This window comes from Arvicanthis niloticus, chromosome 12 (assembly GCF_011762505.2).
Source record: "Arvicanthis niloticus isolate mArvNil1 chromosome 12, mArvNil1.pat.X, whole genome shotgun sequence".
Classification (NCBI taxonomy): Eukaryota; Metazoa; Chordata; class Mammalia; order Rodentia; family Muridae; genus Arvicanthis; species Arvicanthis niloticus.
Window position 1 is genome coordinate 13,996,363 of NC_047669.1, and position 23,762 is coordinate 14,020,124.

General features: G+C 38.1%; 1 long non-coding RNA gene across 2 annotated transcripts; it reads left to right on the top strand.

Moving 5' to 3' along the window:
* Positions 1-11,710: 11,710 nt before the first annotated feature.
* On the top strand, positions 11,711-20,332 carry LOC143444027 (uncharacterized). 2 transcript variants are annotated; one of them, XR_013113513.1, is made up of 4 exons: positions 11,711-11,883; positions 13,421-13,501; positions 19,694-19,752; positions 20,138-20,332. It is a non-coding gene; the product is annotated as an uncharacterized LOC143444027 (long non-coding RNA). The 2 variants fall into 2 exon arrangements; XR_013113512.1 differs by having other exon boundaries at positions 19,694-20,332.
* The last annotated feature ends 3,430 nt before the right edge of the window (positions 20,333-23,762 follow it).

Genomic DNA, 23,762 nt, shown 5'->3' on the forward strand with positions numbered 1-23,762 from the left:
AAAGTTCTGCCTCCAGAGTCACACAATTCTTCTAACAAGACTATACTTCCTCCTAAAAGGCCATATCTTTTCTCCTTCCAGTCTGGGCCAGAGCACTGAGCAGATCTTGGGTGGCAGCTCTGACCCAACCTCCAAGAACCCAGAGGAAGCAGGGAGCCCAGGCATTCTAACTCAGGCATTATCTTAGGTAAGCAGACAGCAGGGCCTGCCCTAAACAGGGAGTAACTGGGAACCGAAAGGACCCAGGAAGTCACTCCCGGCCCGAACACTGGTTCCTTCTGGTCTGGGCCAGAGCACTGAGCAGATCTTGGGTGGCAGCTCTGCCCCCAACCTCCAAGAACCCAGAGGAAGCAGAGATCCCAGGCGTTCTAACTTGGACAGTGTCTTAGAAACTAGTTCTCAGATCTGAGGCCTGGATCAGACCTCTGCCAGGTCTTCTCTTGTGTGGACCCCGGATTCCACCTGAGACATACTGGAAGGTCCACTCAATCCAGAGCCACAGAGGAACAAATGAACTCAGAGCTTCAGACAACATATCCTGAGATATTCTAGAGGAGACACTGCACCCAGAACAGCAGACACCTAGCTGGACTACTACCTTGGAGGCACCATATCCTGAGGCATCCTAGAGGTACCACTGTAATCAGTGCAGCTGGAAAAGATCACAGAGACATCTGGACCCCTAGGAGATCAGACACAAGCTAGATAACTAGAAAGACAGGCTTCAGTCAGAGACAGCAAGTACAGGCAGCACTAGAGTTAACCAGGTGGCAAAAGGCAAGAGCAAGAATGTAAGCAACAGAAACCAAAGTTACATGGCATCATCAGAACCCAGCTCCCCCATCAGAGCAAGCCCTGAACACCCCATCACACCAGAAAAGCAGGAATCAGAATTAAAATCACTTCTCATGATGATGATAGAGGGCTTTAAGAAAGACATAAATAACACTGTTAAAGAACTTAAGGAGAACACTGGTAGACAGATAGAAACCCTTAAAGAGGAAACACAAAAATCCCTTAAGGAATTGCAAGAAAATGCAACCAAACAGGAAAAGGAATTAAAGAGAACCATGCAGGATCTAAAAACGGAAGTAGAAACAATAAAGAAATCACAAAGGGAGACTACCCTGGAGATAGAAAACCTAAAAAACAGATCAGGAGTCATAGACACAAGTATCACCAACAGAATACAAGAGATGGAAGAGAGAATCTCATGTGCAGAAGATACCATGGAAAACATTGACACAACTGTCAAAGAAAGTGCAAAATACAAAAAGCTACTAACCCAAAGTATACAAGAAATCCAAGACACAATGAGAAGGCCAAACCTAAGGATAATAGGTATAGATGAGGGGGAAGACACCCAACTTAAAGGACCAGTAAATATCCTCAACAAAATTATAGAGGAAAACTTCCCTAACCTAAAGAAAGAAAGAGATGTCCATAAATATACAAGAAGCTTACAGAACTCCAAATAGTTTAGACCAGAAAAGAAATACTTCCTGCCATATAATAGTCAAAACATCAAATGTACAAAACAAAGAAAAAATACTAAAAGCAGTAAGGGAAAAAGGCAAAGTAACATATAAGCATATAAACATAAAGCAGACCTATAAGAATTACACCAGACTTCTCACCAGAGACCATAAAAGCCAGAAGATCCTGGACCGATATCATACAGACCCTAAGAGAACACAAATGCCAGCCCAGACTACTATACCCAGCAAAACTCTCAATCATTATTGATGGAGAAACCAAAATATTCCATGACAAATCCAAATTTACACAGTATCTCAACAGAAATCCAGCACTTCAAAGAATAATTGGTGGAAAACTCCAACACAAGGAGGGAAACTACAACCTAGAAAAAGCAAGAAAGTAATATTCCAAAAACCCCAAAAGAAGATAGTTACACAAACATATCTCCACGGATGTTCGCCCAAAAGCTTGGATTAGCAAAGACTCAACCCACAGACCACATGAAGCTCATGAAGAAGGAAGACCAAGAGGGGATGCCTCAGTTCTACTTAGAACGAGAAACAAAAATGCTCAAGGGAGCAAATAGGGAAACAAAACATGGAACAGAAACTGAAGGAGGGGCCATCAGGAGACCATTCCACCTGGGTATTTACCCCATGTACAGCCACCTAATCTAAACACTGTTGTGGATGGCTGGAAGTGCATAATGTGAGGAACGAACGTGATATAGCTGTCTCCTTAGAGGTCAGCCAAAGACTAACACACTCAGAGGACAATGTTCACAATTAACCACTGATATGATCAGGGGTTTCCCAATGGAGAACTTAGTGAGAGGACTGAAGGAGCAGAAAGGGTTATTGACCCCAGGTGGAAAGCAACAATACCAAACAACCAGAGCCCCCCAGGGTCTAAACCACCAGCCTGGGAACACATAGGGAGGGACCCAAGACTCCAGAGGTAGGGGAGGATGTAGGGGAGGATGGCCTTGTTGGACATAGGTGGGAGAGGAGTTTCTTGGTCCCATAAAAAAAGAATGAACACACAGTGGGGGGGGGGATGTGAGGGCGGGGAGGGGATAGTAAGGGGGGTAGGTGCAGTCACTGCCTCATAGAAGCATGAGGAGGGGGATGGGATAGGAGGATTCTGGATGGTGGGAGGAAGTAGGCTAAGGGGATAAAATCTGAAACGTAAATACTACAACCAATTTTAACAAGCGAAAAAAAAAAGTCTTCAGAACCAACATCTTTTAAAAAAATGTCAGCCCCCTGGGGGTGGGAAATATTTTTTTTCTTGATACTAAAACTTGTTCTGAGAATTGTATATTGCAGAATACACAGCCTTGGTGTATCTACTCATCAAGCATACTGAGCAGACCTGCCCAAACCTCTGATGTCCTGGAATTCCATCTGGATTCAGTGAAGACACAGCATCAGAGGCTTATCAACTTACTCTTCCCCCCACCCCTCTTCTAAAATCTCAATGCCCTTAATCAGCTTGAAGAAGTTAAAGAAGAGTCAGCGTCCCTATTCCCTGAGCTTGGGGACTAATGTGGTTAATAATGGTCTGTCTTTCTAGGGAAAAGTAGTGGTTTTGTTGGAACAGGGGGGATTAGCTAGGACTTATTGCATAGCCATAACCTATTGGTAGAAATCTGTATAATTATTATCAAGATGAAGTTATAATTTCTTAAATGGTACAAAATTTGCCTTGATCTCAAATTTAAGGTTTTCATTGGTACGAGCCTCTTATTAATATAAAAATGAGATGAATATTGATACGCTCATGGGCATTGTGCCTGTATAACACATTTAGGAATACAATGCCTAGACCCAGCCCTTTTTTAACTGATTCGGGACGGTTAACCTATGAGTTAAGGGATTATAGCAAATTCATGGTTTTGAGTTTATTGTTAGGAGGTTTTCCATATTTTATTTAGAAATAGCTGAGAGGAGTGAACAGACAACAGTCCAGGTTACCTTACATGGATAGTTGGTTTTCAAAACATCAGAAGTCCATAGAACTGACGCTACAAATATTTATATATTAATGTTCATATTGATTAGAGACCTGTCTGCTCCTGACAGCTTCCTGTCGGGGATTCTAAGAAGAAATTGAGCATCCTTGGAGTTACTCCAGTTGTGTGGTAACAGCCACTAGGCAAGAATTGCCTCTCTCCATCTACAGACAAATTACTGTCCAGAAAAGGACACACATGCAGAATAGTCGACTGATTATATCTGCCTAGACAGAGTAATCAGTCCTTAATAATCCTGCATCACTAAGGTCTGTCAGATGATTCTGGGCCAGAAGGCTGAAGATTTGATGCTCCAACGTTCGGTAGTATAGGGGCTTTTCAGGTGTTCAGAGGTCTCTATAAATTGGCTAAGTTTTAGAAGCTATGCTTTGTGCTTCCCACAATTATAGTTAACTCAGTCATTCTGGATTTCTGACGGGGTTGAAAACTTATAGCTATTTACCTTAAGAGAAAAGATTTGAGTGGATGGTCGTCAGCTGACATTCATCCTAAAGCCAGGTTCAGAACTAAATGTTTTAGTTAGGATAGATGACAGAGGTGCTGGTTAGTCAACAAAAGGATGGACGGGGTATTAGGACTATCTTGTACCTCACTGGTACAAATTGGCATAATTATGCTCTAATTGTATTTTGAGAGAAAAGTTTCATTTTAACAGGAAGGGTGATGTGTAGGAGGAACTAAGGTAGGAGGAGTACTGAGAGGAAGAAAAGGAGTAAGAAGAGGAGAAGAAGGAGAGGAGAAGCTAGGTGATGAAAGAGAGAAAGAGGGGGGAGACAGGGAGGCAGATATTCATGTATCTCCACCAGTCAAAGATAGTTGTTATATCTAGGTTGGTCAGTGGGTTACACCTCTGATTGAACAATTCCAAACTTATAAAGCTTATGATTAACATTATTTTAAAAAATGTATAAATGCAAAAAGGAAAAGGGGGCATGGGTTAGGGGCTTTCTAAGGGGGGGAATGGGGAAAGGGGATGGCATCTGAAGTGTAAATAAAATATCTAATAAAAAAGATAAAAAAAAAAGAAAAAAAACAAAAAAAAAAAAAAAAAGAAAAGAAAAAAAGGCCATATCTTTTAATAGTGCCACTTCCTGTGGGTCAAGCATATTCAAACCACCACATTACTTTGGCTGGCCCCCATAGGCTTATTTAAACACATGAGTTTATGAGGGAATCTACTTAGCCATAGCATAATGCAAAGTACATTTAGTGTACTTCAACAGTCTCCATAGTCTATCACAGTCTCAACAATGTTTAAAAGTCCAAAGTTCAAAGTCTCTCATACTCATGGCAATCTCTTAATTGTAATCCCTATAAAATAAAAAATAAAACAGCAGATCACATTTGCCCAGCATCCAGTGACACAGGATATACATTAGCATTCCAAAGGGGAAGATAGGGATCAGAGTGAGGAAATACAGGACCAAAGCAAGACCTAAAAACCAGCAGGGCAAATTCTAAACTGTATCTCCATGTCTGATATCAAAGAGCTCTTCAGATCTCCAAGTCCGTTTCAGCTTTGCTGACTATAACATCCTTCTTTCACTTGGGCTGGTCCCACACCAGACCTGCAGCTTTTCTTGGCAAGTATTTTATAACTAACATCTACAACATCTGGAATCTCCAAAACAATCCAAGCTTCTCTTTCTTTGTTTTTCCTCCCTTTGAGTCCTGAGAGTCTCTCACCTCCCAGGTCTCTAGTGCATTATAGACTGTCCCGCTGCCCCCAAGTTGTATATTTCCATTCAGTCTGCTGGCCTTCAGAGCTTCTCTCCTATCCCCCCAATACCTGACTATGTTCTCCTTTCCCCTTCCCCATCCTCTCTCCCACCCAAGTCTCTTCCTCCTCTGCCCTTCACAGCTTCACACCGTCCTTTATGCCTCCGTGTAAGGATACCCTTGCCACATAACTGATTTCAGAAGCCTTCCCTAGCTGTCAAGAGAAACTCCACAACCCCTTACTTGTGTCCTTGACTCTAAACCCAGAGCCACATAGCCAAAGCTGCCAAGTTCCTCTGCTTGCTGGGGATGAATCATGGCCCTGTTGTTCAAAAACATTTTCAGTTTTTGATGGTTTCCTTTACTGCTATATCCTGGCTCTTCTGGAATTTGCTCTGTAAGAAAGGTAGGACTTAGAAATCTCTGCCTCAGAGATTTAAACTCAGAAATCTCTGCCTGTCTCTGCCTCCTGAGTGCTGGGATTAAAGGCATGTACAACCATAATGGGTCCAAAACTTTTCTTTAATTCCTTTTGAAAAGTTGGAAGCTTAGCTGGGTGAGCTCTTGACCTGAAGTCGCCACTCCCCTTACTTCATTGACCACCAGGCTTCTCTTTATACTGTTTATCTCCATTACATTGCATGGTGCCTCTTTTCTTTTAAACTCTACAGTTAGTATTTTCCTTGCTCAGCTTTTCTCTTTTCATTATTGATCTGCATAAGACTTGCCACAGTAACTATGTGACAAAGTCAATACTAGGCTGTTTTGAAATCCCCTCTGTCAGTTTTGTTAATCCAAAACTCTTCAATTTAGTCTCAGGCAGATTTTTCAGACAAGGGCAAAAAGCAGATGTATTCTTTGTCAAACAATCACAAGAATCATCTCTAAGCCACTTACCAATATTCTTCAAGCCAAGAGGTGATAATTTGTATTGCTCTCAGCACCTCTGCATTCCCTGATCCTATTAGGATAACCACTCAAGACCTCTGCTTCTGGTACCAATTTCTGTTTTAGTAAACATTTTGTGAAGGGACACCATGACTGTGGCAACTTTTGGTAGCAAAGTATTTAACTGAAGCTTCCTTTGATTCCAAAGTTTAGTCCATTTTCATCATGGCAGAAAGCATGACAGACATGGTGGTGGAGAGGTAACTGAGAGTTCTACATCTGGATTGGCAGGCATCAGGAAATGAGACACACTGGGCCTAGATTGAGCATTTGAAACCCCAAAGTGTAACTCTGGTGACACTCCAAAAATAACCCATAACTCATCCAACAAAGCCTTATCTCCTAATCCCTGTGAAATACCAGCCACTCCGTAAGAAAGAAACAATCAATTATATGAGACTATGGGGGCCATTCTTACACAAACCACCACAAAGACCATTCATGCCTATGTACTACTACCTGATAAAACAAAGTATTAACAGTGCTACCAAAAGAGAAAGGCAAACACCAACATAGATACAAATCCTTCAGTCTACTGTGCTGCTGCCTGCAGGACACACTGGTGCAATAGTAGCAGGAAGCTTCTGTCAATAAGCAACAGTGTCTAAGCTGATTTAAGGCTCACTCTATGAGTCAGACCGAAACCCAACTCTGCTTGGATGTCAAGAACCTGAGAATGGATGAGTCAGAGACCTATCAGAAAACCAAACATTCTAAGGAATGAAAGAAAGGATATGAATCTAGATGGGAGGGGGGATAAAGATTTGCTGGAGAAGTCAGTGGAATAGAAAACATAATTACAATAGATGTTATAGAAAATCTATTTTAAAATAACATTTTCAATAAAAAGGAAAAAGTTATAAAAATGAACATACCTGAGTTGGAATCCCAACTCCCTAACCAGGTAGTTTACAACTACCTATAACTTGAGATGTTTTATAGTCTAAATGCAGAATAATAGCATGTAACTTAAAGAAAAAGCACTCATTTATATATATATATATATATATATATATATATATATATTATATATATAATATTTGCTTATGTAATGAGTAAATGCAGAATGCATGATTTATTTCAATATGATATAAAACATGAGAACATTAGTGAAAATTTTAGAATCCATATGAAGAGCAGTTTCTTCAGTTGCTTCTCAAAGAGGAATTGGAAAGCAATGAGTCAGACAGATGGATCAACAGACTTCAGAACTATCTATGATAGCATCTACTTAAAATTAAAATGCTAATATGATACTGGAGAAAGTAATTTAAAAATTTAAGAATTCTTCCTTGGGCCCTCCTTGTTATTTAGCTTCTTTGGGTCTGTGTACTGTGTACTGTAGTATCCTCTACTTAATGGCTAGTATCCACTTATCAGTTAGTACATAAGTGAGTCCTTCTGGATCTGGGTTACCTCAGTCAGGGTTATATGTTCTATTCCATTCATTTGCCTCTAAATTTCAAGAAGTCCTTGTTTTTAATAGCTGAGTAGTATTTCATTGTGTAAATAAACCACATTTTCTTTATCTATTCTTTGGTTGCAGAGCATCTGGGTTGTTTTCAGTTTCTGGCTACTATAAATAAAGCTACTATGAACATAGTGGAGCACATGTCCTTATGATATTGTAGGACATTTTGGGTTATATGCTCAGGAAGGGTATAGGCGTGTCTTCGGGTAGACTAATTTCAATTTTCTGAGAAACTGCCAAATTGATTTTCAGAGTGGCTATACAAGTTTGCATTCTCACAGAATGGGAAATAAAATTGTCATCAGAGTTGAATGGAGGGAGGGATCTGGGTAGAAGAGGAGACTAAAAGGGGGTCTATCAAATGTAGGGACAGTCTGAGAGAGAGGACCAGGAGGGTGAACGGAAATTAACAGGGGGCTGGGTTGAATCTCTAGGACATGCCAGAGACTTGGATTGGGGAAGGCTCCAGGGAGTCTATGAGGGTTACTCTAGCTAAGGCTCCTAGCACTGGGAAATATGGAGCCTGAAGGGGCCACTGCCTATAGCCAGGCAAAACTCCTAGTGGAGGGATAAGGACACCAACCCCCCACAAAACTTTCAACCTCAAATTTGTCCTGTTGACAAGAAATGCAGATGACATCTTTCTATGAGAAACATGTCATAGAAAATGAGGAAATGGCAAACCAATAGCCAGCCCAAATGAGACCCATCCCATGGGCAAGAACCAGTTCCTGACACTATTAAGGATACTGTGTTATTTGCAGATAGGAACCTAGGGTAACTGTAACTGTCCTCTGAGAGGCTCCAACCAGCATGTGACCAAAACAGATGCAGAAACCCATAGCCAAGTGTTAGACAGAGCTAGTGAAATCTTTTGGAAGAATTGTGGGAAGGATTGAGGAACATAGGGTAGTGGATAGGGACTCCACAAGTAGACCAACAGAGTCAACTAATCTGGACCATTCTGGACTCCCAGAAAGTGAACCACCAACTAAAGAACAGACAACGGCTGGACCTAGACCCGCCATCCAACATATGTAGCACATGTGCAGCTTGGTCTCCATGCAAGTCCACAAACCCTGAAGCAGGGGTTTACCCTGTTTGTCTGTTGCCTGTCTGTTGATCCTGTTCCCATACCTGGGCTGTCTTGTCTGGTGTCAGTGGTAGAGAATGTACCTAGTCTGCAGTGACTTGCGGTGTCAGGGTGGGTTGGTACCCATATTGTAAAATGATTAAATAAATAAATGAAAAAAAAAAAACAAGAGCAGAAGATGTTTTTGTCGTTCTATCCATTTTTCTGTGAACTTGAAGATTTCATTTTACTTTAAAGTTGAGTAATATTCTATTGAGCACATCGTCATATTTTCTTTATCCATTCCTCTGTTGAGAGGCATCTAGAGTGTTTCTAATGTCTGGCTATTATTAACAAAGCAGCAATGAATATGGCTGTGCAAGTGTTTGGATGCGAAGATAAAGCCTCATTTGAGTATATGGCCAAACAGTGGATATTGATGTAAATTGATTTTCATCTACCTGAGGAACCACAATGATTTTCCTAGTGTCTGCACAAGTTCACACTTCTACAAGCAATGGATGAGTGTTCCCCTTGCTCCACATCCTCACCAGCATGAGCTGTCACTTGTTTTATTAATGTTACCCATTATGATGGATATAAGATGAAATCTCAAAGTAGTTTTGATTTTCATCTCCCTCATGACTAAGGATTTTAACCATTTCTTTAAGTGTTCTGCAGCCATTTGAGTTTCCTGTATAGCTAATTCTCTGTTTAGATCTGTATCCTGTTATTTAAGTTCGATTGCTTGTTTTCTGAAATGTCTAGTTTCTTAAGATCTTTATATATTTTGGATACTAGTCCTGTATCAGACATGTAGTTAGTAAAAAATATTTTCTTATTCTGTAGGCCACTTCTTTCTCCAAATGACAGTGTTGTTTGCCTGGCAGAAGGTTCTCAGTTTAATGAAGTGTCATTTATCAATTGTTGATCTTAGTGCCTGCACTACTGTTATTCTGTTCAGAAAATCTTCCCTGGGCCAATGAGTTCAAGCAATTCCCTACTTCCTTTTCTATTAGGTTCAGTGTAGAATTTTCTACAGGGTGATAAAGACAGATCTATTTAGATTCTTCTACATGTAACCTTCCAGCTGGACCAGCACCATTATTGAAGATGCTGTCTTTTTATTTTTCCCAATATGTGTCACTGGATTCTTTATTTAAAAAATTCAGGTGTCCATACATGTATGGATTTATGTCTGGGTCTTCAATTCCATTTCATGTCAGGTTTTGAGCCAGTACCATGCTACCTTTATTACTATAACTTTGTAGTACAAATCAATAATGGTGTTATCTTCACTGTTCTGTGGTTATTCAGGGTTGTGTTGGGTATCCTGGATTTTTTTCTGTGTTTCTATATAAAGCTGAAAATTGTTCTTTCAAAATATGTGAAGTATTGCAAAGGAATTGTGATGGGGATGCATTGACTACAGAGTGCTTTGGTTAGGATGCTCACTTTTTCTATGTTAATCCTATTGGTCCATGAGCATGGGAGATATGTCCATTTTCTAACATCACATAGATCTTCTATTATATAGTCGTCCACTAACTTGGTTAGAGTTACTCCAAGATAGTTTATTTATATTTTAGGTTATTGTGAAAGGCTGTGTTTCTCTGATTCCATTTATCATTGTATATAGTTAAGCTACTGATTTTTGTGAATTAATTTTATATTCAGTACTTTGCTTGGAAGTGTTTATCAATTTTAGGAGTTTCCCAATTGACTTTTTAGGGTCACTTATGTATCCGATCATGCCACCTGCAAACAAATATGTGTAGAATTATTCTTTCCAATTTGCATCCCCTTGACTTCTTTCAGTTGCCTTATTGCTTTTACTAACTATTCAAGTGCTACTTTGAATAGGAATGGAAAGAAAGCATAGGCTTGTCATGTTCCTGGTGTTAGTGGGGTTGCTTTGAGTTTGTCTCTATTTAATTTCACGTTGGCTATGGGTTTCATATAAAATGCCTTTGTTCTATTGAGGTATGTCCCTTGTATCCTTAGTCTCCTCAGGACTTTTACATGAAAGGGTGTTAGATTTGTCAAAGGACATTTCTGGATCCAAAGAGTTGATCATAACGGTTTTGTCTTTTAGGTTTTTTTATGTGGTAGATTGTACGTACTGGTTTTCATACTTTGAGCCATTCCTGCATCCCTGAGATGAAACCTACTTGTTATAGTGGATGATCTTTTTCATATGTTCTTAGTTTCAGGTTGCAGTTATTTTTTTGAGTATTTCTGAATTTATGTTCATAAGGAACATGGTCTGTAAATGTCTTTAGGTGTTGGCTCGTTATATGGTTTTAGTATTGGGGTTACTGTGGCCTCATAAAATAAATTGAGCAATACTCCTGTCTCTATTTTTATGAAAAAAAATTTAAGGAATATTGACATTAAAACTTCTTTAAAATATGATCCTGAGTTTTGGGTCCCCCCTCTTTTGTTGGGAGAATTTTAATTACTGCTTCTATTTTATTAGTGGTTATAGTTTTGCTTAAATTGCTTATCTGATCTTGATTTAATTGTTGTAAGTGATATGTACTGAAAAAATTATCATTTTTTTTTTAGATTTTCCAATTTGGTATAGTTTATGTTTTAAAAATATGTCCTTGTAATTCTCTAAATGTCCTCAGGATCTTCTTTTATGTCCCCCTTTTCAACTCTAATTTCATTTATTCAGATCTTGTCTGTCTTTTACTTAATTTGGAAAGGAATTTTTCAATCTTATTAATTTTCTCAAATAAGTAATTAATTTTTCATTGCTTCATTGTAATATTTTTGGTTTTGTTTTATGGATTTAAACCTGAAGTTTCTAAGCTTTTTTTAAAAGCAGGCATCATTTAAAATTTTTAAATATTAAATAGAAAGCAATAATATATTTCCTGCCACACTATGGATTTGATTTTTTTAAAAGCACCATAAAATTATAAATCTGTCACCATTTAGCTTTTTAAACTACACGTTATTTCATATTTTATGTTATAGGCTCTTTTTATAATGTTTTACCATTATAAAATAACCTATATGAGTTATACTAAATACACAATGGACTGAATCTGATTTCAACTACTGATCTAACTTAATATAAGTTTTCTCCCCCCTGTAGGAGTCATTCTCTTGGATTTCACCCATAAACTCTCTTTTGTTAACTACTTACAGGTAATTATTATAATCATTTTTATTGATTGATCGTCTCTTTTAACAGGCACCTCTTACCAGGGAAATGTTACATAAAACTGGCAGGTACATCACTCTTGGCTGAGTCTTTGGGATAGCTAACTAGCCTGAGTGGTCACCAGCATTAAGCTTCATTCCATTTGAATTTTCTTTATCAGAATGAGAAATACCAGGAGGATGACACCTTTCACTGGGGACTTTCTCTAGATTTTCTATTTCCTGTCCAAACTCCTGTTCTCAGACATTACTTGGTAGCAAGAATGCCACATACAAATTCCAACTTCCACTGTAAAAAGTATCTTTTAAGGGAGTCTATTACACATCCAGTAGACATGTGTTTCCTATAAAATTGGTTCTCTTTTCTTGAAGGCATTATTTATTAAATAATATGCCCCTGGTATGTTGTCAGGACAGCTCATAGTGGCCTTTGGCATTTCTAGACCCACAGGACAGCCCAGGGTTGTGAAGTTGCTTAGATACCCTAAGACTTGGACAACACTCACTGTAGAGCAGTCATGAACATGCCAAGTTTGCTTTTGTCTTCCTTTTTTTTTTAGAAAGTGTGAGCTGCACAATTTTGGCATTCCTCATTTCCAGTATAAGTATGTAATCTCTCAGAATATACATCTTATAACTGCACCTCTGTTTATCAAGCCCATGAGTCAGCATACCATCTAGTCCTGTTTTGTGGAAAATTCTTTCTTTTTGGCTTTCAATGTCATCTGAACCACAAGAAAACTCTAATTTAACTAATATTTAATGCTTCATTCATCATCATGCTTATTCCCAAACTTCACACTTATACTAGAATTAAAAAACAAGTCCCTTCATGTATCGAATCCTACGCTGGAATTAGTACTATAAAAACACCAACCTAAATATTTGTAAGTACTATTTACAAAAACTTTTCAAAATTTTAAAATTTTATTTCTTTAGTTACACCGATGGTAAGATAGAAATCTCATGATCCTGAGAGAAGAGAAGTACAATTTTCAGTTAATTATCATTATTTTATGACTATCAATTATTATAAAATCAATACATATTTACTTCTTTTTAATGCATGGAATATTTACCATAAATGCTTATGAAATAATTTTTATTTAGAAGAATAAGTATCTTCAGTTTTCATTTTTATTTTAGTTATTTTATCTGTACACTGTAAGTATTGCTTAAAATCTGCATAAAGTGTCCCAATAAATTTCAAATACTTGCTTTGTAATTGTACATTATGTAATTCAAAGAAAGGAAAAATATCTAAAAGAGTTAGACATAAAGCCGGACAGTGGTGAAAGAGGAAAGAAACCTTGGGAGAGAGGGTGGCGAAGGAGAGAGATGGAGAGAGAGAAGAGGGAACGGGAGAGAAGGGGGGTTTCTTTTTTAAGAAAATTGTGATCAGAAAAGAGAATCTGTTCACCAAAAGGCAAACGGATGGAAATCAAATGCTTTAGACTGGATGAATGCCATGCTGTCTTTGCTTAGAGACTTCAAAGGACCTTATTCCTCTTTTGTACCTCAGGTAAACCAGTGAAACTATTGGAAAGAGAAGCAAGAGCTTGCGATTGAGAAACTGGCAAGGAAACCACTCTTCTTTTCAAAAGTATGGTTTTCTACATGTGTTTTGTTGCAATTTGCAAAACAGTCATTCCTTTAAATTAAATCATTGTTTATCAAGGGAAAGTTAATTGAAAAGCATGTATTTTTCTAGCTAAATAGAAGCCTGCATCATGCAGGCAATAAACATTCTTGCTTGAAAAGAATTCTTGTTCCTTCCTCTAAGACTGCCATGGGAATAAAGCAGGAAAAGAAAAGAAGAAAAAGAAAGTCCCATGCAGCCCCAAAGTTGTGTCTGGCATAGGAGCCAAATGGGATTTTGCAGCCTACAAGTTTCCTATTCACTTTAAATTTAGCCCCCACAGAATCTCCATTTGGCTTCCCAAACAGAGTGCAAGGTATTTTGTGGGTGCTAATGTCATTTGCTCCTGTTGACAACCGTAGCTAATCTTCGCCTTTGGGCACTGGGCCAACGTTGATTTCTTAGTTTCTGGATGCTCACACAGTTTAAGATGAAAGTGACAGGAAGACCTTCTTCTACTGCACAGGTTCATGAAAGAGGGAAAGAAATATTTCAAATGCATAGCATGTGTAAGCTGAGGCTCCAGGCAGGTGGCCTTACTGCATAGTATATTCTAGGAGAAAAATAGCCATAACATGATTTGTATGTGAGCACACTCATGTGTGAGTTCCTCTACATGGGACTGATAGTGAAACTGGAGGATAGTCAGAAATATTTTTAAGACGGGGAGAAAAGTCTAAAGCGGGTGTGATGGCAGCCTACCTTTCTATTCATCCTACCCAACACACTCTGCACAACTCAGCAACTATTGCACAACAAATAACTACTTAAAAAAATACTCCTAAAAATCCTAGTGTCTCACAAATTTTATTTTTCATAATCCTAATAATTTTAGTTTATATAAGTTTAGTGTTTTGTTTTATTTTCCTTTTGGGAAAAATAGTAGAAGTGGAAAAGAAGAGATAATTCAAAGATACTTAAATGCATGCAAGATTGAGAGACACGGAGGAATAAACAGATGAAAGAAAAGAGGGGAGAGATCAAGGAATGAAGGGAGGGAGAGAGGGAGGAAGGGAGGGAGGAAAAGAAGGAGGGAGGGAAGAAGGGGGAGAGGGGGGAGAAAAGGGAGGAAAGGGGGAAGGAAAAGGGGAGAAGGGAGAGAGTGAAAGGACACGTGGAAAGATAGATTAATTTTAACTAAGAGCACTCATCCTGGGAATTGAAATTTTGATTGTTAAGAGAGAGGGCAAGCATTCTCTACTTAGTTTAAATCTAATATGTATTTATGTATATCATATGTTGATCACACTAGTTCAGATGTCATACAACTATGATACTGTATGCGCTTTCAGATGTTCCAGAACTGATGCTCAATTACTTTGTCATTTTTGTATGCTGGAGACATATAAGGTTTTTACAAGCAGTGGGGTTAAGAATTGAAATTCCCTTACACTGTGTGAGGGAGAGAGAAATAGTGGTTTAGTTGTTAAGGTTCCATATTGTTTCTAAGTGATGACATGCTGTTGTGAGACGAGCAACAGCATTCAGACTGAGAAGAGCAGAATCAATGAGGATGCAGAAGGCAAGAAGGGGTTGTGTGACAAGTCTGACCAAAGGCAAATCTCAGACACCCAGGGAAAGTTCACCAATACGTTTTGTTCAGAAGAAGAGGACATTTAATGTCCATTAAGAGCCAATTAGGGGCTGGAAAGATGGTTTCATGGTTAAGATGGCTGTCCTTGTATAAGACCTGTACAGTTCCCAGCATCCAAGTGGCAGTTCACTACCTTCTGTAACTCCATTCTCAGCAGACTCAAAGTCCTCTCATTACATCCATGGGCACTGGATGTAAAAGTGGTGCAAACACAAGCAGGCCAAACTTCCATACACGTAAAATAAGAACAAATACATTTTAAAAATACAAACCAGAAGTCTGCTTAGTGAGTCTGATGAGAAACAATATATATTGTGAGCACATCAGCATGAAGGAGAAGCTTCAAAGGTTAGGAGACAAAGGTGTTGTTTTCCTGGTTGAAATACTGGATGTTTTATTTAGTTACCATTTTCTTCCCATTATCCATGCCTGGTAAACTCTCACTAGAATTCAACAAACAAACCATCTGTAAACACACACGAATCCCCTAGCGATACCTTTATGCGGTACCCCATGGTTGTCTTTAATTTCCATCTAAGAACTCACCAGCTTTGTTACCATAGCATTGCTCAACCCCCAGAGTTACTGTGCTCAAACAAAAACATGTGTCCATTGACATCAAGCCATTAGTATACAAGCTCACTGGCCACAATGGATGAATCTTACCAAAACTGAATGAATGTTCTCAACACCCATATCCTCTTAATTGAGGAGGGAGAAGAGAAGCTAATACAGAAAAGAGAAAGGAATGGGAAAAAAATAACGCTAATGAGGCCAGGAGAAAAAGAGTCATTTCATTGTTTACTCACATTGTTTACTCATTTTTAAAATCTCATAAACTGTACATGAAGCTGTGTGTTTATATGTTTAAGTTTTCCTACTTGAGATGACAATGATTTTCCTAAGAACTAAGGACTTCAACAAAAACCTACAAGCCAGGCAGGCTAGAAACCTCTCTAGTAACTGTTCATAGGAGTCTAAGAGATTTCCAAACATTTGAAGTTATTGCTAATGCCCTTGTTTGCCTCCCAGAAACTGAAGATGTGTTCTTGTTGTGGAAGAGACTATGTACTTTGAACATTAGACTTAGAAGAACCAACCTGTATCAGAGTTTAAAGGCTCTTCCCTGAGGACTACTTTGTACCATACTATAGGTCTCATATGCTCTGGCAAGGAATGGAGACAAACACAACCCTACCCAGTTCAGAAGGCTTAGAACCACAACAGTGGCCAGCAAGACATCTCTAAGGGTACAATAGTGGCACTCATATCTTGGTGGTGACCAACAGCTCTCTAATTCAATGTAAGGCCCACACAACAGAAGGAAACTAACTACCCAGAGCTAGCAAAGTCATGAGGAGAAGATACTACTGCCATTTTATTAGACCAGTATAGTTCCTAACTGCATTCTAAATACTTATCCTTATACATAAATATGTATACCTCTTATCCTCATCAAAGAAAGTTCTATTTACAATGGAAACCATTATTGAGAATTAGGAATAGTTAAAATTCGTGAAAAACTTATGGTGGGGTTTGTCACATGCCAAGCCCCAATTAATACATCTACAGCACAACTCTTGCACTTTAAGAAACATCATGGGAGGGTAGAAAGAACGTAAGAACCAGGGCAGGTAGAATATCCGCTGTGTGTGATTGTGTCTCCTAGTAATGGCAGTCAAGTATCACACCAAATACTTCACTACATGGCTGCCTCAACAAGATCTGGGGAAGTACGACATTCGCAGACATGGTATTGTAGGGGGAGGAATTCTCAAGAAGCCCTGGAAATAGACAAAGAACCACAGACAACTAGGAAACGCTGCAGCATGAGAAATATCCTTCCCCAGGAATGAGTTCCACGGTTGATTATCTAATGCCAAATATTCAGCTCTGAAGTCATAAGTATACAAGTAATGCTAAATGAACTAAGCAGGTCATAATTGTGTGTTCATGTATTTATATATGTTATACTATATCTTTAATGACAATTAAAGAAAGAGAAGCCATAAGTTTGAGCGGAAGCCAAGAGGATACATGGGAGGAGTTGGGGGGAGGAAAGGAAAGTGGGAAGTTATCTAATTATGTTTTAATAAAAAAATAAAAAAATATTAAAATATCCAACCATTAGAACAAGTAAATGTTGTGGAAGTTTTCTATTTTATTTAAATTTTGTTCCATATCATAGCTTTTCATCCATCTAATAGGCTTCTAAATAAATGAACTCTAGGAAGCTTGTATACCTCAGGCATTTTCAGCAGTATTGTGAGTTGACATTCATCTGTTATAGTTTTCTTTCTGGACATGTAATCAATAGCTTTCAATAGATTTTAACAAAGCTTTTTTACCAATGAAATTATTGTGGTGGTCCTTATTGTTATTTCTTCTTTGTGTTTAAAGGCCTAATTAGATTTTGAAGTCATATTGAAAAATAATGTTAAGATGTTCTTGCAGAACATCCATGAATAATAACTGTAGCCCTAGGAGTTTATCCTAGTATGCACTTTGCTAGAAGAATAAGCAAATTATCATATATGTATATTAATGAATATTATATTCATATATTAAATATATATCAAACTGCTTTAGAGATCAAAATCATAAAGTGGCTTAATAAAGACAAGAAAATTCCAGCTAAGAGCTACTTATTCAGTGATTGGGCCCTTAGATGACTTTCTTCTGGTTGGCTGGCTGGCTGGCTGGTTGGCTGGCTGGCTGTGCTTGCTTCTCTGAGGCTTTCTTGTCTCTTTAGTCCTTGCCTCACAGGAATCACATAGACTCCAGTAATCCCAGAAGTTTCTTGCAGAGAGGAATGCTGGGAAACAGGAAAGGACAATTATCTTCATTTATCTTTGTTTAAAAACCAGAAACATTTTATACTATTCCCCTAGATGCTCTTTACTCTCACTGACCAAAATTGCCTTATCCTCCTTTGTATAACACAATCATTGCAAAGAAGATGATCTATCATTCCCTGCAGCTGGAGACAGGTGCAGCACAGCCTGAAGGGCAAGCTTGCTCAAGGGAGGTGGGGAGAAGCTCAGATTCTAAGGAAGCCAGTTGGAAATTGCTAAAATGCTATGCTAAACTGCCCTGGCCTTTGTTTTATAGAAAACCATTTTTTACACTTAACAATTTCCCATACATTGGACATGACTTAACAGGATTGTGTGCAAATATGTATTAAGTCTCTTGGATTTAGGTATTAGCATTGGCTAATATCTGAGATCACTTCTTACATGGGATGAATGACATTGTCTCTCCTTGTCTTAAAATAAAACCCTAAAAAAAAACCCCTGCTTTTGGGTTTCATTTTGAATTTTAAAAATGGAATATATCAATAAAATAGCATAATCCTAAAAATTACTGACTACAAAAATATTTAAGTTCTTAGTTGTGTTTTCCTAGCTGATTTAACTATAGAATTAATAAAAATCATGATGTAATAGCACAAGACATCATCTTTCAAGTAAATAGACCAGTGGCCAATAATCTCCTACCAATAAAAACATTTTTGCAAGCCCAAATGATTATTCACTATAAAAGCAACAAGGGAAGACATTTAAGAAGAAACTTGCCAGCCATGGTTCTATACTGTAGCACACAGAACATATGGAAACAATTCAGCTGAATCAACAGTGTAAGAACACAAGACAACGATGTTGAGGCCTCTGCCCAGCACAGTAGCTGAAGGCTCCTGGGTTTTAATTGTCTGTGGCTCTCTAAGCTTAAGTGAGGGTTTCCTTGCAATGAGCTGAGTTTCCCTTCTTTACCTGTCAAGGGCTTAAACATCTCACAGCTTATGTAATGTAACCATTAGGGCTCGACATTTAGCTTAGAGTCTAAGCTATTTGAGTCTACTTCTTAAGCCAGTGCAATTGCTTCATGCCTTTCAATGAAAAGAGCCATGCTAATACTGGTCTAATAAAATGGCAGTAGTATCTTCTCCTCGTGACTTTGCTAGCTCTGGGTAATTAGTTAGGTTCCTTCTGTTGTGTGGGCCTTACATTCAATTAGAGAGCTGTTGGTCACCACCAAGATATGAGTGCCACTATTGTACCCTTAGAGATGTCTTGCTGGCCACTGTTGTGGTTCTAAGCCTTCTGAACTGGGTAGGGTTGTGTTTGTCTCCATTCCTTGCCAGAGCGTATGAGACCTATAGTATGGTACAAAGTAGTCCTCAGGGAAGAGCCTTTAAACTCTGATACAGGTTGGTTCATCTAAGTCTAATGTTCAAAGTACATGGTCTCTTCCACAACAAGAACACATCTTCAGTTTCTGGGAGGCAAACAAGGGCAACATAACTCCAAATGTTTGGAAATCTCTTGGACACCTATGAACAATTACTAGAGAGGTTTCTAGCCTGCCTGGCTTGTAGGTTTTTGGTGTAGTCCGTAATTCTTTCGGAAGGCATTGTCTTCTCATGTGGAAAAACTTAATCAAACTATATAAACACACAGATTATATGCAGTTTATGTGATTTAATGTAAGTAAACAATGATATGATTTTTCCTAGCCTCATTAGTGTTACTTTTCTCATTCATTTCTCTTTTCTGTATTAGCTTCTCTTCTCCCTCCTCAATTAAGAGGATGTGAGGACCAAGAACATTCATTCAGTTTGGTAAGATTGCAAACTCATGTAGCCACTCTGGTAATCAGTGTGGGGAATGCTCAAAAGCTGAAAGTGAATGTACCCTATAGCCCAGGTAAAGCACTTTTTGGCATTTGCTCAACGGACCTTACTTCATATTCCACAGATATTTGCTTGGTCATCTTCATTTTCTCCTTTTTTACATTATCTAGGAAATGGAAGCAATATAAATATCCTTTAACTGATGAATGAATAATAAAAATGTGGTATATTATACACTACAGAGCACCAGTCAACCGTAAAGAATATGAAATCATATTTGCAAATAAAAGGATACAAATCAAAATTATTATATTGAGTGAGGTAACTCAGAAAGAAAAAGGCTGAATATTCTTTCCTATCTGTGTTTTTCTAGCTCTGAGTTTTCAAAGTCTATAACTTTGCAGAATGACAGATACTGGAAAATCAAAAAGCCAACAGACAAGAGACCTTGAGAACCGAATAGCAAGATATAAGAGACACAAAGAAGAAAATGGGAAAAGCAAGGGATAATTTAATCTTTATGAAAGCCTATGCTATTTTTTGGTCACAAATAAAAATCTCTTTTTATTCTACCACAAAGGACTTTGAAGTTAATGTATTACTGTCTACCTTGCCAGATTCAATGATTGAATGCATCTTCATTTCTCATTAATGTGCTTTCTTCAACTCCCTGTTCAAATATTGCTTATGTGTATAGAGTTCTTATGATCATTTAAGACAGGTTCTCATTTAACACAGGCTGGCCTCAAATTCTCTATGTAGTTGAGGATCAGTTTGAGTTCCTGGTATTTCTGCCTCTACCTTGAGTGCTGAGATGACATTACCACACTCCGTGTTTGCAGTGCTGGGGATTGAAGTAAGTGTTTAATGCATGCTGGGCAAGTGCTCTATCAGCTAAGCTATACCTCAGCATCCTTTCCTACTCTTATCAGTTTGTTTTTAGAGTAGGTCTGAAATCTTCTTCAATACAAGGCTCTTGGAATTACCAGCAGCAAATTGTTACAGAGAAAATAATGGAATTGCTGGTGGTTAGAAACATCAATGTTGTTTAAAGAAAGTTGTGTGGGCCACAGATTTAGTTTTTTTTATTAGCGCACCTAATTGGCAAGCAATGAAAATATGTATTCTTACAGGAAGTTCATAAATCCAGGCAGACTTCCAGATCCAGCAGCCTAGGAGCTACCCAGAACTAGTAGATGACTTCAGTTATAGAAACAAAGGTACAGAAATAGTTTGTCATGCCACCAGATGTATCTTCAGTGCCCAGTATCCACTTGATACTTGATACTCCAGTGACTTTCCTCTACCATCAAACTTGGATTTGTTGCTGAGACTGGAATATTCCCACTAACAGACTCCAGCATTTATTTCACTGAAAACTGGGCTGAAAAATCCTCTTCACAGAAATGCACTAAAGCTTCACTTGCAAGGGTTCTAGAGAAGGTGTCCATAGCTAACATTACTGGGACCACTCTCAGTACCCCACTGAAAACTCAGATGCTGGGAACTAAGCACAAGACATCTACAGTGCTTGGGTAACTTACAGCTACCAGCTGTTATTGAGAGAACTTTTATGTAAAGTGAAGAAATAAATTAATTAATGGGAAAAAGGAAGGCTTTGGAGTGACATATTACAAGGTTTGAATGATCAGAACAGTCAACTCAGGCTAATAGACCAAGCTAAACCATCCATTATAACTGAAAGTGAAAGAAGAACTTTCTGTGATAAAAGTAGATAAAGGGACACATGACCACCAAGCCAGCCTTCAGGAGAGTACTGCAAAGCATACTTTAGACTGATGGGAAAGATAACAGTGCAGGAGGTAAAGGGTCAAAAAGTTAACAATGCTAAGACATTCATCAAACTGAAGAAGGACTAAGAAATTCCCAAACACTAAAAATTAATTCAATGACTGTAATCAATGCCTACCTTTAATAACTCTGGGTATCAATGCTCTCAATTCTTATGTCAAAAGATACATACTGTGGCCTCGAGAAATTGTTCAGTGTTCAAGAACACTTGCTGATCTTACAAAGATTCTTTCCCTCTTTATTATTTACTTTTACATCCTGGCTGAATTTTCCCCTCTGTCCCATCCTCCAAGTACCTGCCCTGATCCACTACACTTCTGTTTGTATTCACAAGAGGGCAGTACTCCCATGGATATCAACCAGCCATGGCATATCAAGTTGCAGTAAGACTAGGCACCTCCTCTCCTATTAAGGCTAGATGAGGCAACCCAGTAGGAAAAAAATGTGCCTCAAAAGCAGACAACAGAGTCAGAGACAGTCCCTGCTCTCACTGTGAGGAGTTTCACATGAATACCAAGCTATACAACTGTAACAAATGCATGGAGGGTATAGATCAGACCTGTGTAGGCTTCCTAGTTGGTGTGTTAGTCTCCATACAGAGGTTCTTAACATGACATCTGGCAGCTCACAGGTGACTCTAACTCCAGATCAGAGGAGTATGATGCCTTCTGGTCTCTGTGAGCACAAACAAAATAGGCTATATGTGTAGACAAGCAGGCATATATATTGGCATGTGTACAAGCACACACAAACATACATGCACATAGAAGTTTAAAAATATAAGAAGAATTTTTATTTTAAAAATTCTCATCTAAATACTCACAAACTGAATTCAGTTACACATCAAATATTATCTGCTACTATTAAGTTGACATCATCCCAGACTTGCAGGAATGGTTCAGCATTAGAAAACCAAGTGAGTGTAATCTGTCACATAAATGCATTCAAGGATAAGAATCACATGATGATCTCAATTAGGTGAAGAAAAAGCCTTGGTAAAATTCAACTTCCTTTCATGACAAGAACTGGCAGAAGAATATGGGTAAAAAGAATAGATCTCCACATTATAAAGGCTATATATGACACATATGCAGCCACTACCAAGGTAAATATCTAAAAGCATGAAGCAAAGCATTGGTGTGAGATCAGGAACAAGTCAATCATGACCACTCCTTGCCAGTCCTATTCCATATAATGCTTGGCATCCTGGCTAGAGCAACAAGACAGAAGTAAACAAAAGGTCGAAAATAGAAAAGGAAGAAATAAGACTACTTTTATTTTCCGATGACATGGTTATATATATGAACAACCATAAAGTTTCTTTCAGGATGTTCTTAGAGCTGGTAAACACTTTCTGCAAAGTGTTTGTTACAAACTTAACCTACAAAAGTCAGTAGCTTTCATATGTCCAAAAGACAAACATAAAAGGAAAAAAAATCAGACAAAAAGTCCCATTCCGACTTATCTTTTTAAAAAGTTGGAATTAATATAAATTAAGTGAAAGACATATTGGAAGGGCACTTCAAAGCCCTGAAAAAAAAAAGAAAGAAACTGAAGATGACCTCAGAAGATGGAATGACCTCCCAAGCTCATGAAGGTATCAATAGTACAAAAATGTCCAGTCCATCAAGATAAATTCACTAATTCAATGTCATATACATCAAAGTTTTAACACATTTTTTCCACAGAAATTAAAAAACAGCCATAAAATTTATAAGGAAGCAGAAACAATCTCAAATAGCCAGAATGATACTAAAGGGGGTGGGGTACTAGAACAAGACTGATGTGGAGGAGCAAAGAGAAAGAATGATGGAGATGGTTTATGTGCAAAGGCTAGGGTGGGGTAAGGTAGGAGAAGTAGTGTGAGGAAAAATAACTAATGTTAATGGTATTTGAAAGAAACTCTATGAACACGTACTATTTATATATCACATATTACATATCATATAACACATAATATATAACATGTATTCTTAAAATATTAGTTTAAATTATCTTATACATAGGATAATGTTCCTCCCAGAAGCTATAGGATGCTAGATAATAGGTTTAGCATCAGGCATTGGATACTTTCTCTCAAACTGTGGGTTAAGTGTTACAGAATTCCCCCAAGTAATATAAATTATTGCCATCATTTCCTTTTGCCCATGGTAAGATCCTGTTATTGAAGATACCACATACTTGAG